We start from the raw sequence: 12,394 nt of genomic DNA, 5'->3' as shown, positions 1-12,394 counted from the left end.
TGTTACCGCTCCCTAACGGAGCTGGTTTGACCTTATCGATGATATCTAACAAGTCTTCGTGCGCGTGCCCAATGGACCAGCGCCCTCGAGCCGTAGTCGTCATCGTTGAGCCCTTGAATAGATCTGAAGCAACTGATATCACTTCTTGCCATCGCGCAAGCACGACAAACCTAAAACCTCACCTCCCCAAGGAGACGGCATGAATCTACATCGGAGATCCGTCAACTACGTCCGTATGGATGGGCTCAAGGAGGACAAGACCCGAGAAGACAAACTCGCAGAAGAAGAAGCATCGCTAGCCACCCAAGAGCCACACCCGCGAGGACTAAAAGACCTTAACCTAAACTACTAGCTGAAGCGAAGGCATCGGGATTACCCTCTCCGCCACCGGCCGCTAGAGAGGCTAGTAGAGGGGAGGTGAATCCACGGGCTCGCCGGTGAAGCCTGGAAGGGAGAGTTTGCCTTAGCCGCAGGGAAAGGGGAAACACACCAGGAGAAGGACAATCATATATTTTCTGGTATTATTATGTACTCTTACTAAAGGTACGGTATAAAAAATTTACATAGATTTATTACAAAAGATGTATAGAGAGACGTAGTACGAATTCGAAAGGAAAGGCCAAACATCCCACTATCAGAATAATGCCGCCCCCCCCCCCCCCCCACGTGCGCGCGCCTTATCCCCGCTCCAGGCGCGTGGAGATGTGTCTCCGATGGATCGGCTTAGGTACGATCGACTTTGCCTTTTCCTATGTTATTTTGCTATCTCCCCGGTATGACGACACACGGAAGTGTCGGGAAGTTATAACAATTAAATCACTATGTGGTCTACAGATCTGGATGTAATTTTTATTATTTTTAGTGTTTGTTGTACTATATACTTGTTTCTGGTGTTTGTTGTACTGTCATAATTGAAGATGAATAAAACGAAAGTTTTTCGCCAAAAAAAAAGGATTCATGAGTTATCGGATTAGCTAACTATACACGCTAACTTAGCATTTGTTGTTTGTTATGAGATATGTTTACGTATTTATATCAATAGCTTTGATTTTGTTCTCTCCCTCAAGACATGATAACATGTGTTATTTACCTTACGCAACAGAAGATCTCTTCTATCTTAAGAATTAAATTACCCTTATGGTGTGCTTTTAGGACCCCACCTCGCCCCATCACCCACGGCCGATCCTATGATTTCGGGGAGGGGAGGGGTGCTAAACTAGACCCTGGGCCTTTAAACTAAACATAAGAAAAATATAAGAAAATATGTTGAATTGCCAGCGAAATGAAATACATTAATTTTGTTTCTCTTATAAGTCTCTTCTTTACTAATATGTCCCATTAAGATTATCCTAATTTCTTGGCTCATAATAATCTATAACAAAAATTGGTATGTCATGAAGACTAGCAGATCATTTAAGTGCCCATGATCACTCACTTTGTTTTCATTCATGTTGATGTTAACATTGTACTATGTAAGTCCCTCATCTTATGGATAACATTTGTTTATTCCTCCATAGCAAGTATCAGAATGAAGATGCAATGTTGATGATCATTTATAAATTTCAGTGAATCATCATGGTAAAATCTTATAGGGCATAAACCACCCATATAAACTAGTAAGGTACACGTGCATTGCACGCATGAGATTTGGTAATCAAATTATGAATAAATATCACACTATAGCATGTAAGTTTTGAGTCATATATACATGATGTAGATGTTCGTTTAATTCTTATAGTTCATCTCATTCAAAATCAATTAGTTTTATAAAAAAATCTATTTTAAGATTCATGGAATTGTCCATTGTAAAGCATAAAGTAAAAAACAAATAGTGACAATTCATTTAGAAAAAAAAGTTTGGGTAATTAAGATATATGTGTATACATAGACCACAAAGTGTCCCTAGTAAGCCATAATTGTATTGTCCGGAATGCCATAATTGTATTGTATTGTCCGGAAATCGAAATACATGTGTGAATACATAGACCACAAAGTGTCCCTAGTAAGCCTCTAGTTGACTAGCTCGTTGATCAACAGATAGTCATGGTTTCCTGGCTATGGACATTGGATGTCATTGATAACGGGATCACATCATTAGGAGAATGATGTGATGGACAAGACCCAATCCTAAGCATAGCATAAAAGATCGTGTAGTTTCGTTTGCTAGAGCTTTTCCAATGTCAAGTATCTTCTCCTTAGACAATGAGATCGTGCAACTCCCGGATACCGTAGGAGTGCTTTGGGTGTGCCAAACGTCACAACGTAACTGGGTGACTATAAAGGTGCACTACGGGTATCTCCGAAAGTGTCTGTTGGGTTGGCACGGATCGAGACTGGGATTTGTCACTCCGTGTGACGGAGAGGTATCTCTGGGCCCACTCGGTAATGCATCATCACAATGAGCTCAATGTGACTAAGGCGTTAGTCACGGGATCATGCATTGTGGTACGAGTAAAGAGACTTGCCGGTAACGAGATTGAACAAGGTATTGGGATACCGACGATCGAATCTCGGGCAAGTAACATACCGATTGACAAAGGGAATTGTATACGGGATTGATTGAATCCTCGACACCGTGGTTCATCCGATGAGATCATCGTGGAACATGTGGGAGCCAACATGGGTATCCAGATCCCGTTGTTGGTTATTGACCAGAGAGGCGTCTCGGTCATGTCTGCATGCCTCCCGAACCCGTAGGGTCTACACACTTAAGGTCCGGTGACGCTAGGGTTGTAGAGATATATGTATGCGGAAACCCGAAAGTTGTTCGGAGTCTCGGATGAGATCCCGGACGTCACGAGAGGTTCCGGAATGGTCCGGAGGTGAAGAATTATATATAGGAAGTCCAGTTTCGGCCACCGGGAAAGTTTCGGGGGTTATCGGTATTGTACCGGGACCACCGGAAGGGTCCCGGGGGTCCACCGGGTGGGGCCACCTGTCCCGGAGGGCCCCGTGGGCTGAAAGTGGAAGGGAACCAGCCCCTAGTGGGCTGGGGCGCCCCCCTTGGGCCTCCCCCCATGCGCCTAGGGTTGGGAACCCTAGGGGGGAGTTCCCCCTTGCCTTGGGGGGCAAGGCAACCCCTTCCCCCCCTTGTGGCCGCCGCCCCCCTTGAGATCCCATCTCTTGGGGCTGGCGCACCCCCCCAGGGGCCTATATAAAGGGGGGGAGGGAGGGCAGCAACACAACAGCCTTGGGCGCCTCCCTCCTCCCCTGCAACACCTCTCTCTCTCTCGTAGAAGCTCGGCGAAGCCCTGCACGAGACCCGCTACATCCACCACCACGCCGTCGTGCTGTTGGATCTCCATCAACCTCTCCTCCCCTCTTGCTGGATCAAGAAGGAGGAGACGTCGCTGCACCGTACGTGTGTTGAACGCGGAGGTGCCGTCCGTTCGGCACTCGGTCATCGGTGATTTGGATCACGGCGAGTACGACTCCGTCATCCACGTTCATTGGAACGCTTCCGCTCGCGATCTACAAGGGTATGTAGATGCACTCCCTTCCCCTCGTTGCTAGTATACTCCATAGATGCATCTTGGTGAACGTAGGAAAATTTTAAAATTATGCTACGATTCCCAACAGTGGCATCATGAGCCAGGCCTATGCGTAGTTACTATGCGCGAGTAGAACACAAAGCAGTTGTGGGCGTTGAGTTTGCCAATTCTTCTTGCCGCTACTAGTCGTTTCTTGTTTCGGCGGCATTGTAGGATGAAGCGGCCCGGATCGACCTTACACGTACGCTTACGTGAGACTGGTTCCACCGACTGACATGCACTAGTTGCATAAGGTGGCTAGCGGGTGTCTGTCTCTCCTACTTTAGTCGGAACGGATTCGATGAAAAGGGTCCTTATGAAGGGTAAATAGAAATTGGCAAATCACGTTGTGGTCATACGTAGGTAAGAAAACGTTCTTGCTAGAAACCTACAAACCACGTAAAAACTTGCAACAACAAATTAGAGGACGTCTAACTTGTTTTTGCAGCAAGTGCTATGTGATGTGATATGGCCAGAAGATATGATGAATGATATATGTGATGTATGAGATTGATCATATTCTTGTAATAGGAATCACGACTTGCATGTCGATGAGTATGACAACCGGCAGGAGCCATAGGAGTTGTCTTTATTATTTTGCATGACCTGCGTGTCATTGAATAACGCCATGTAATTTACTTTACTTTGTTGCTAAACGCGTTAGCCATACAAGTAGAAGTAATCGTTGGCGTGACGACTTCATGAAGACACAATGATGGAGATCATGATGATGGAGATCATGGTGTCATGCCGGTGACAAAGATGATCATGGTGCCCCGAAGATGGAGATCAAAGGAGCATGATGATATTGGCCATATCATGTCACTATTTGATTGCATGTGATGTTTATCATGTTTTTGCATCTTATTTGCTTAGAACGACGGTAGCAAGTAGGATGATCCCTTATAATAATTTCAAGAAAGTGTTCACCCTAACTGTGCACCGTTGCGAAGGTTCGTTGTTTCGAAGCACCACGTGATGATCGGGTGTGATAGATCCTAACGTTCGAATACAACGGGTGTTGACGAGTCTAGCATGTACAGACATGGCCTCGGAACACACGCAATACACTTAGGTTGACTTGACGAGCCTAGCATGTACAGACATGGCCTCGGAACACGGAGGACCGAAAGGTCGAGCATGAGTCGTATAGAAGATACGATCAACAAGGAGATGTTCACCGATCTTGACTAGTCCGTCTCACGTGATGATCGGACACGGCCTAGTTAAACTCGGATCATGTCGCACTTAGATGACTAGAGGGATGTCTATCTGAGTGGGAGTTCATTAAATAATTTGATTAGATGAACTCAATTATCATGAACTTAGTCTAAAATCTTTACACTATGTATTGTAGATCAAATGGCCAACGTTGTCCTCAATTTCAACGCGTTCCTAGAGAAAACCAAGCTGAAAGATGATGGCAGCAACTATACGGACTGGGTCCGGAACCTGAGGCTCATCCTCATAGTAGCCAAGAAAGATTATATCTTCGAAGCACCGCTAGGTGAAGCACCAATCCCTGAGAACCAAGACGTTATGAACGCTTGGCAGCAGCGTGCTGATGATTACTCCCTCGTTCAGTGCGGCATGCTTTACAGCTTAGAACCAGGTCTCCAAAAGCGTTTTGAGAAACATGGAGCATATGAGATGTTCGAGGAGCTGAAACTGGTTTTTCAAGCTCATGCCCGGGTCGAGAGATATGAAGTCTCCGACAAGTTCTTCAGCTGTAAAATGGAGGAGAACAGTTCTGTTAGTGAGCACATACTCAGAATGTCTGGGTTGCACAACCGCTTGTCTCAGCTGGGAGTTAATCTCCCGGATGACGCGGTCATTGACAGAATCCTCCAGTCGCTTCCATCAAGCTACAAGAGCTTTGTGATGAACTACAATATGCAGGGGATGGAAAAGACCATTCCCGAGGTATATTCAATGCTGAAATCAGCGGAAGGGGAGATCAGAAAAGAACATCAAGTGTTGATGGTGAATAAAACCACTAAGTTCAAGAAGGGCAAGGGTAAGAAGAACTTCAAGAAGGACGGCAAGGGAGTTGCCGCGCCCGGTAAGCCAGTTACCGGGAAGAAGTCAAAGAATGGACCCAAGCCCGAGACTGAGTGCTTTTATTGCAAGGGAAGTGGTCACTGGAAGCGGAACTGCCCCAAATATTTAGCGGACAAGAAGAAGGCCGCCAACACCCAAGGTATATGTGATATACAAGTAATTGATGTGTACCTTACCAGTACTCGTAGTAGCTCCTGGGTATTTGATACCGGTGCGGTTGCTCATATTTGTAACTCAAAGCAGGAACTACGGAATAAACGGAGACTGGCAAAGGACGAGGTGACGATGCGCGTCGGGAATGGTTCCAAGGTCGATGTGATCGCCGTTGGCACGCTACCTCTGCATCTACCCACGGGATTAGTTTTAAACCTCAATAATTGTTATTTAGTGCCAGCTTTGAGCATGAACATTGTATCTGGATCTCGTTTAATTCGAGATGGCTACTCATTTAAATCTGAGAATAATGGTTGTTCTATTTATTTGAGAGATATGTTTTATGGTCATGCCCCGCTGGTCAATGGTTTATTTTTGATGAATCTCGAACGTGATGTTACACATGTTCATAGTGTGAATACCAAAAGATGTAAAGTTGATAACGATAGTCCCACATACTTGTGGCACTGCCGCCTTGGTCACATTGGTGTCAAGCGCATGAAGAAGCTCCATGCAGATGGACTTTTGGAGTCTCTTGATTACGAATCATTTGACACGTGCGAACCATGCCTCATGGGTAAGATGACCAAGACTCCGTTCTCCGGAACAATGGAGCGAGCAACCAACTTGTTGGAAATCATACATACCGATGTGTGTGGTCCAATGAGTGTTGAGGCTCGCGGAGGATATCGTTATGTTCTCACTCTCACTGATGACTTAAGTAGATATGGGTATGTCTACCTAATGAAACACAAGTCAGAAACCTTTGAAAAGTTCAAGGAATTTCAGAGTGAAGTCGAGAATCAACGTGACAGGAAAATAAAATTCTTACGATCAGATCGTGGTGGAGAATATTTAAGTCACGAATTTGGTACACACTTAAGGAAATGTGGAATAGTTTCACAACTCATGCCGCCTGGAACACCTCAAAGAAATGGTGTGTCCGAACGTCGTAATCGCACTCTATTGGATATGGTGCGATCTATGATGTCTCTTACCAATTTACCGCTCTCATTTTGGGGTTATGCTTTAGAGACTGCCGCATTCACTTTAAATAGGGCACCGTCTAAATCCGTTGAGACGACACCGTATGAATTATGGTTTGGGAAGAAACCTAAGCTGTCGTTTCTAAAAGTTTGGGGATGCGATGCTTATGTCAAGAAACTTCAACCTGAAAAGCTCGAACCCAAATCGGAAAAATGCGTCTTCATAGGATACCCTAAGGAAACTATTGGGTATACCTTCTACCTCAGATGCGAAGGCAAGATCTTCGTTGCCAAGAACGGGTCCTTTCTAGAGAAGGAGTTTCTCTCGAAAGAATTGAGTGGGAGGAAAGTGGAACTTGATGAGGTGATAGTCACCCCTTCCGAATCGGAAAGTAGCGCAGCGCGGGAAAATGTTCCTGTGGTCCCTACACCGACTAGGGAGGAAGTTAATGATGATGATCATGAAACTTCAGATCAAGTTACTGAACTTCGTAGGTCCACAAGGACACGTTCCGCACCAGAGTGGTACGGCAACTCTGTGCTGGAAATCATGTTGTTAGACAACGGTGAACCTTCGAACTATGAAGAAGCGATGGCGGGCCCGGATTCCGACAAATGGCTAGAAGCCATGAAATCCGAGATAGAATCCATGTATGAAAACAAAGTATGGACTCTGACTGACTTGCCCGATGAGCGGCGAGCCATAGAAAACAAATGGATCTTTAAGAAGAAGATGGACGCGGATGGTAATGTGACCATCTACAAAGCTCGACTTGTCGCTAAGGGTTATCGACAAGTTCAAGGGGTTGACTACGATGAGACTTTCTCACCCGTAGCGAAGCTGAAGTCTGTCCGAATCATGTTAGCAATTGCCGCATACTATGATTATGAGATATGGCAGATGGACGTCAAAACGGCATTCCTTAATGGCTTCCTTAAGGAAGAGTTGTATATGATGCAGCCGGAAGGTTTTGTCGATCCTAAGAATGCTAACAAAGTGTGCAAGCTCCAGCGCTCAATCTATGGGCTGGTGCAAGCATCTCGGAGTTGGAACATTCGCTTTGATGAGATGATCAAAGCGTTTGGGTTTACACAGACTTATGGAGAAGCCTGTGTTTACAAGAAAGTGAGTGGGAGCTCTGTAGCATTTCTCATATTATATGTGGATGACATACTATTGATGGGAAATGATATAGAATTCTTGGAAAGTATAAAGGCCTATTTGAATAAGTGTTTTTCAATGAAGGACCTTGGAGAAGCTGCTTATATATTAGGCATCAAGATCTATAGAGATAGATCAAGACGCCTCATTGGTCTTTCACAGAGTACATACCTTGACAAGATATTGAAGAAGTTCAGTATGGATCAGTCCAAGAAGGGGTTCTTGCCTGTATTGCAAGGTGTGCAATTGAGCACGGCTCAATGCCCGACCACGGCAGAAGATATAGAAGAGACGAGTGTCATCCCCTATGCCTCGGCCATAGGGTCTATTATGTATGCCATGCTGTGTACCAGACCTGATGTAAACCTTGCCGTAAGTTTGGTAGGAAGGTACCAAAGTAATCCCGGCAAGGAACACTGGACAGCGGTCAAGAATATTCTGAAGTACCTGAAGAGGACTAAGGATATGTTTCTCGTTTATGGAGGTGACGAAGAGCTCGTCGTAAAGGGTTACGTCGACGCTAGCTTCGACACAGATCTGGATGACTCGAAGTCACAGACCGGATACGTGTATATTTTGAATAGAGGAGCAGTAAACTGGTGCAGTTGCAAGCAAAGCGTCGTGGCGGGATCTACATGTGAAGCGGAGTACATGGCAGCCTCAGAGGCAGCACAGGAAGCAGTCTGGATGAAGGAGTTCATTACCGACCTAGGGGTGATTCCCAATGCGTCGGGCCCAATGACTCTCTTCTGTGACAACACTGGAGCTATTGCCCTTGCGAAGGAGCCCAGGTTTCACAGGAAGACCAGGCATATCAAGCGTCGCTTCAACTCCATTCGTGAAAGTGTTCAAAATGGAGACATAGATATTTGTAAAGTACACACGGACCTGAATGTAGCAGATCCGTTGACTAAACCTCTCCCTAGGGCAAAACATGATCAACACCAGGACGCAATGGGTGTTCGATTCATCACAATGTAACTAGATTATTGACTCTAGTGCAAGTGGGAGACTGTTGGAAATATGCCCTAGAGGCAATAATAAATGGTTATTATTATATTTCTGTGTTCATGATAATAGTCTATTATTCATGCCATAATTGTATTGTCCGGAAATCGTAATACATGTGTGAATACATAGACCACAAAGTGTCCCTAGTAAGCCTCTAGTTGGCTAGCTCGTTGATAAACAGATAGTAATGGTTTCCTGGCTATGGACATTGGATGTCATTGATAACGGGATCACATCATTAGGAGAATGATGTGATGGACAAGACCCAATCCTAAGCATAGCATAAAAGATCGTGTAGTTTCGTTTGCTAGAGCTTTTCCAATGTCAAGTATCTTTTTCCTTAGACCATGAGATCGTGCAACTCCCGGATACCGTAGGAGTGCTTTGGGTGTGCCAAACGTCACAACGTAACTGGGTGACTATAAAGGTGCACTACGGGTATCTCCGAAAGTGTCTGTTGGGTTGGCACGGATCGAGACTGGGATTTGTCACTCCGTGTGACGGAGAGGTATCTCTGGGCCCACTCGGTAATGCATCATCACAATGAGCTCAATGTGACTAAGGCGTTAGTCACGGGATCATGCATTGCGGTACGAGTAAAGAGACTTGCCGGTAACGAGATTGAACAAGGTATTGGGATACCGACGATCGAATCTCGGGCAAGTAACATACCGATTGACAAAGGGAATTGTATACGGGATTGATTGAATCCTCGACACCGTGGTTCATCCGATGAGATCATCGTGGAACATGTGGGAGCCAACATGGGTATCCAGATCCCGCTGTTGGTTATTGACCAGAGAGGCATCTCGGTCATGTCTGCATGCCTCCCGAACCCGTAGGGTCTACACACTTAAGGTCCGGTGACGCTAGGGTTGTAGAGATATATGTATGCGGAAACCCGAAAGTTGTTCGGAGTCCCAGATGAGATCCCGGACGTCACGAGAGGTTCCGGAATGGTCCGGAGGTGAAGAATTATATATAGGAAGTCCAGTTTCGGCCACCGGGAAAGTTTCGGGGGTTATCGGTATTGTACCGGGACCACCGGAAGGGTCCCGGGGGTCCACCGGGTGGGGCCACCTGTCCCGGAGGGCCCCGTGGGCTGAAAGTGGAAGGGAACCAGCCCCTAGTGGGCTGGGGCGCCCCCCTTGGGCCTCCCCCCATGCGCCTAGGGTTGGGAACCCTAGGGGGGAGTTCCCCCTTGCCTTGGGGGGCAAGGCAACCCCTTCCCCCCCTTGTGGCCGCCGCCCCCCTTGAGATCCCATCTCTTGGGGCTGGCGCACCCCCCAGGGGCCTATATAAAGGGGGGGAGGGAGGGCAGCAACACAACAGCCTTGGGCGCCTCCCTCCTCCCCTGCAACACCTCTCTCTCTCTCTCTCGTAGAAGCTCGGCGAAGCCCTGCACGAGACCCGCTACATCCACCACCACGCCGTCGTGCTGTTGGATCTCCATCAACCTCTCCTCCCCTCTTGCTGGATCAAGAAGGAGGAGACGTCGCTGCACCGTACGTGTGTTGAACGCAGAGGTGCCGTCCGTTCGGCACTCGGTCATCGGTGATTTGGATCACGGCGAGTACGACTCCGTCATCCACGTTCATTGGAACGCTTCCGCTCGCGATCTACAAGGGTATGTAGATGCACTCCCTTCCCCTCGTTGCTAGTATACTCCATAGATGCATCTTGGTGAACGTAGGAAAATTTTAAAATTATGCTACGATTCCCGACAACTCCCACTGTGGGTAGTCTAAGGAGGAAAGGAGTGATTTCTTTATGATTACCCCTAATTAATCACATATAACTGGTATGTTTCTCAATCATACCAGGTAGGGCTCTCAAATTTAATCATAACAGGAACGAAATTAGGGGAAATGAGTATGCCTATTTTGGGAATCATAGATTAAGGAATAAAATTGTAGTAAGAAGGAAATCAGGTGTAATACTTTTGCATCCCCCCCCCCCCCCCCCCCCCGCGCAGTCGGGCCTGCCACCACCCCCCACTACCAGAAAATTCCCTGCAGTCCTTTGAATAAGGTTTTACAAGCTACGACACATGTTCTGCATCTAATTCTTCAGGATTTTTAGGCTATATATAGTGTTTCAGTGAGTAGCATGTTTTTTGGTTTGTGGTAGAATAAGTAGTTTAGGTAATATATTTATATTATATACAGTTTCTCCAAGTTATACACTTCACACTCTTTAATTTTACCACTCTCCAAGAAGATAGGATGCCTTGTATATATTGGGAATTTGGGATGGGCATAGTTTGACCCTAATGGTAAAGAAATACCAATAAGCACATAATTTAGTATCAACCCCTTTGACTCAAGGGTATAGAAAAGTGCCCCAGCATTGCAGGAAATGGTTTTCTCATGGCATGGGGAATTTTCCTTTATAGTTTAGCGATTAAATGCATGCATCATTTGACTGTTTATTTTAGTGCTCTGTTGGCACATTATTATCTAGTGGCTATGGCTAAACAAAGATGGTACTTTGGCATCTTAATTTGCAGTCGTTCCTTTTTCAAGAGGAAAGTTCTTCTTTTTATGTAGAAGCTACCACAATGTTGTAACATGTCTTTGGTCCGGAGATTTCGGCAGAGAAAACCCTCTAACAATGGGTTCCGCTTTCCTTGTAGAAACACTAAGTAATAGTAGATGTATCCACACAGAAAATCAAGGTGTGTACTGAAAAGTGAAATAACAGAGATTAAAGATTTGACAAAATCACCACATGCTCCTCACTATCAACGGGGACGTCGTCTCTCAATAAAATTAAGGGTTAATCCATGGTTGGCTGGGGGTACAACCAACTCAAGAACCATCCAATGAATGATGGATTCTCCCGCAAGATGGGTGGAACAGGCTCCACTATGTCATTTTGCTTCTCCTTCTTACTTGTACGAGTTTTTGCTAATTTTGTTTCAAGCAACAACAAAAATAAGAGTCACCCACAAAAAGAGAAGGGGAAAACAAGAAAGTGCCATAATATTTACAGTTTTCTCCAAATCTAAACAGCAGCACCGATTTGTTGTGAAATTAAAACCTCTTCTTTTCACGGAAGAGTCCGTGAAACCCCTCTGAGTTCTAGCACGTCCCTTTCCTCTATAGTCCACTACAGACTCGTAAAGATTGGTGCCTGGACTGCCGGTGTTAAACAACTAATCACAGTAGTGGTACTAATATAATTGAAGCTTATCCTCGGCATCTTCCTCGAGACATTCCCGTAACTTGCACGCTTATGCTTGGGAATCCTCAGCTTCTACAGGCTCCATGAAGTTGATGAAGCCATTAGCTGCACTAAAATATAGTGCAGTCCGCAATTATTTGCCAATCATGTTAATCTAATCCTGCCGGTTTAGCGAGGAGACTTCCCGTATCCAGGCTGAGCTGGTCGCCACGGCCACTCCCCCCGGCTGATTATTATTCTAGAGCAATAATGTCGTTGTGGAGTATATATGCGCTCGAGTTGGATCCGATTGCACGCACCACCCA

Source organism: Triticum aestivum, chromosome 5D (genome assembly GCF_018294505.1).
Source record: "Triticum aestivum cultivar Chinese Spring chromosome 5D, IWGSC CS RefSeq v2.1, whole genome shotgun sequence".
NCBI classification, from domain to species: domain Eukaryota; kingdom Viridiplantae; phylum Streptophyta; class Magnoliopsida; order Poales; family Poaceae; genus Triticum; species Triticum aestivum.
The sequence above is the reverse complement of the archived record's forward strand: the minus strand, read 5'-3'. Positions refer to the sequence as shown.